Here is a 4,284-nt window from a genome sequence, read left to right as displayed (position 1 = left end):
TGCTCTGTCTTATCGACCTGTAAATTGCCTCCTTTCTCTTTGAAATCCCTGATTCCTGCCTCCCTCTCCTTTGTCTGGAATGGCATTAAGCTCAACTGCCCAACGCATCCTCCGGTCTCATATTCTTATGACACCCCTGCATGTATATCCATAATAAAACTTGAACATTTTCTCCTGTTAATTTGTCTCATGTTAATTTGATTATAGCCCGGCCAGAAGAACTTAGAAAGGTGAAAAAGAGGAAAATTATTTTTTATACCCTAACAGTGCAGAATCTGGGAAGAGCAGCAACACTTACAGGGAGGGGAGATCAGGATATTCAAAGGAAGTCAAGGTATGAAAAGATCAGGATATTCAATGAAGTTGGGTGTGCAATACATGGTCCTTCCTGAGTGGGTGAATAGGAGAGCCAAGAGAACAAGTATTCCAGGAAGGAAGATCTGCGGTGTCAGACAAGGGCTGAAAAGCCCTCCTCTCCTCCCACATCGCGCGCGCGCGCGCTCTCTGTCTCTCTCTCTCTCTCTCTCTCTCTCGTCTCTCTCTCTCTCTCTCTCTCTCTCTCACACACTCACACACACACACACACATACACACACACACACCCCCATCTTGATAAACTCAGAATTCAGCCTACTGCCCCTAGGTGGCAGTGTGTGTATGCAGTGGCAGCAGCCCAGCACGGCTTCCCCAGGGACAGTCAGGTTCTCCCATGGGACCAGCTAAAAGCCCCCAGAGCTGTGGGAGGGACAGAGAGAGGCATCTGTGATGCTTGCAGCATACCTGTGCTTTGCTCTGCTTCAGGTGCCTCTCTCCCTGCCTTCCAGGGGTTGGGAGGCGGGGGATCCTATCAGGGTCCCTCCTGGCAGGGCCCGAGTACAGATGTCCCGGGGACTTAACAGACCCCCACATCCCTGTATTCATGACTCTCCAGGACACAGTCTTATGTGGGAGACTGAGACAAACAGGGGACTCAGGTCTGGATGTAAAGCTAATAATTCTAGTTCTACCACTCATAAGCTGAGTGACTCCCTCTGAGCCTGCTTTCCACATTTATTGTATAAATTCAGAGCTTTGCGAAGGTCAGTTCACATGAGATTATTCCAGAAGGAACAGTTTTTACACTGTCAAGTAACTTTCACATCTGTGCACATCTTATAGCTCCCTGAGTAGACATAGCTTTCAGAGGCAGAGCTGGGGTTGAGCCCAGCAGTCCGACTCACAGATCCTTCCTCTTAACCTCTATGATCTGCTCCTTCCCGCTAATGTCCTGTCTGGCCACATCTGGGCCTTCCTTCTTTGGCAAAACCAACTTCTCCAATTTGCAGTAATTACAGTAAGGTTGACTCACAGACAGTCAGGGCTGGGAGGTCACCTACTGACTAACCTTCTCCTCTCTCCCACCCTTAGTTTATGGATGGGATAACTGAGGTGAGAGAGATGACGGGGCTCCTTGTCACCACCATCTCTTAACACAGTCTAAGCCTCCAGCATTAAAGTGTGCTCCACTGTATTCTGTGCTCACACATATCTTGTGCCCCTATCACAGATCTTTACAGTCTTGTAGGAGATATGGTCTGAGGACAGAGGTCTCACGGCTGCAGATGTAAATAGGAGCAAGAGGCCTTTAGAAGTTTGCAGATTCTTTAAAATAAATTGTTCTGGGACAAATAAGATAGGCATTGGTTGACAGACCAATAAACCAATTTCTTTTCTGTTCGCCTTTACCCGGGACTCTGACCTTTTTTTTCAAGAAAGGCAACATTAATTCAAAACCGAGCTTGGAATGAAAGATCTACCTAGGACATTACTACCTGGCTCATTGTCATTGCTTGTACTCCATACATTCATGGGGTGACCCATTCTTACACTGGCTTCTTGGTCCCGACTTCCTCATCCCAGGGCCGTTGATCCCATCATTCCACCTTAATTACCTGCTCCCATGGATACATTTCTCTGTCTGACCATAGCTTCGTATAACCATATCTGTCTTCTGCTTTCATTGAGGGCCCTCCGGCCACCCCCATCTTCTCCTTTCTCCCCATCTACTAGCCCCTCCAGCTGTCACTTCTCTCCCCCACCAGCCAAGACTCGTGATACAACACCTCAAGTGCTTTCTTTCTAATAGTTTTGAATCCTTTGCACCACTGTTTTTCTATCATGCCTTCCTGGTAAAACCCCAAACTCTGATCAATCTTACTGCCTGTTTTCTCTGCACCTGTACTTTACCCCACTGCTGACTACTGATAAAGGGTTACCCACTTCAGCTGGGCTCTCAATCCTTCCTCAAATCCTCCTGTTTGCCCCTACTAAGAAGCTTCTCTCATTTTTTTAAGTTTCTCTGAAATTTCTGGATGTCACCAAAATCCCACTCTACATTCAGCAGGTGAGTACCTTGTTTCCAGGGAAAAAAAAAAAAAATGGAAGACTTCACTCAAAACCCCCACCAAACACACAAACATCTGCATTCTCACCCAGCTTTTCCTCCTTTCTCCTATCTCCCTGGAGGCCCATCTGTCCTCCAGACTTTGGCCGCCCTCTTATTCTGAACCCCGATCCTTCCTACCTTTTCCAGCAAGCATCATCTCTCTTTTCCTCCAGACTCTTCAATCTCTCCTCTGCTACTGCTACTGCTACTTCCCTTCATCATTTATACAGATTCAAGTTTCCCCTTTCTTTAAAAAAAAGTTCTCTCCCTCAGCCTCTCTCATCTTTCAGCCAAGAATGAACCTCTGTCTCATCTTTATTTATTCTCCGGCCCACTGTTAACAGGCTTTGACCAAACAATTCCACTGAAACAGCTCTTGGAAGCTGCCAACCCCAATGGTCACTCTTCGGCTTTGTCCTGAAGGCCCTCCTACAGCACTGGAAACTGGCGACCACTCCTTCCTTCTTGAGACATTCATTTCCCTTGACTCCCATACACAGCACCCTCTGGCTCTGCTCCTTCCTCACTGGCTGCTCTTTCTCAGTCTCCTTGGTCCTTCTCCTCTTTCTCTTCCCGTTTGTGTTCACCAGGATTCTGCCTCAGTCCTTTTCCCTTCACATCTCCCAGTTCCAGGTTAAGTTCATCTACTCCCATGGTTTTAATTGTCATCCATGTACTGCTTTATCACTATCCATTTTCCTCTTCTTTCTTCCAAACAGGCTCAGGGACCTAATTTTTTATATATTAAAAGTGCATTTCCCAGCCTCCCTTGGAGCTCAGGCTTGCCGTGTGACCAGATTTGATTAATGAGGCATGAGCAGCAGTCTGTGGGAATTTCTGGGCAAGTTTTGCTTTCTAATACAGGTGTAGCTCCTTCCTTTCTACTCTTTTGTCTGCCTATCTGGAATGCAGGTGAGAAGCTGGAGCTGAAACAGCCATTGAATTACCACAAGCTGACTCTGAGGAAGAAAGCTTCTCAGTAAGGAGAGCCAAAGCAGACCTACATAATGGACTGGGGGCCTGAATGACATTGTGGAGCTGCTGACCAGCCTTGCTCTGCTTACTTTATCTTTAGACTTTTCCTACATCAGAAGTTTTCAACTACAATAGAAAACAGCAATAAAACCTGTTTGGCTAAAGCAATGTAGTGGGGTTGCTGTTACAGAAGCTGAACACAAATCCCAAACTTATAGCTTCTGCTTAGATGTCTCTCTTGAACTCCAAACAGCAAACTAGACCTACCTCCTCTGTTTAGGGACACTTCAAATGGAAGAGGTACAAGTTGTCACTCCTCACCAAATACACACACACACACACACACACACACACACACGGTCATTTGGATTCTTTCTCAGTGAAGAGCATCACTGTCTATGCAGCCAGATTATGTCTCTTTATTTCTCAATTTCCTATCCAATTAGTCACTCCTCAGTTCGACCTTCTAAATGTTTTTTGAACCTGTTCACCTCTTTCAATTTCCTCATCATCTACTTCTTGAATCGTTACAAGTTTCCTTCCTAACTATTCTTTACTCCAATCTTGTTTCCTCCAGTCCATTCCTAAAGCAATGTTACTGTTCTGCCTAAAATCTTTCAGTGATTGCTTAGGGCCTAAGGAATACCAGCCATATAAGGCTTTGCCGGGAATTATCATGTCGGTCCTTTATGCCCCATTTTTTTCTTTGGCATAGATGTTGCCCTAGTAAACACAGGAATAGGCATGTGACTCAGACCTGGTTCAGTTGTGGAATCCTCTCTCCTCCACCAGTGATTGGTCCAAGAGTGGGCATCTGGCCAGAGCTAGATCAATTAGTCTTTCCCTTGGATTTTTTCATACCAACCTTGAAGGGGGAGTTATTC

The sequence above is a fragment of the Pteropus alecto genome, unplaced genomic scaffold, assembly GCF_000325575.1.
Source record: "Pteropus alecto unplaced genomic scaffold, ASM32557v1 scaffold155, whole genome shotgun sequence".
Classification (NCBI taxonomy): Eukaryota; Metazoa; Chordata; class Mammalia; order Chiroptera; family Pteropodidae; genus Pteropus; species Pteropus alecto.
The sequence above is the reverse complement of the archived record's forward strand: the minus strand, read 5'-3'. Positions refer to the sequence as shown.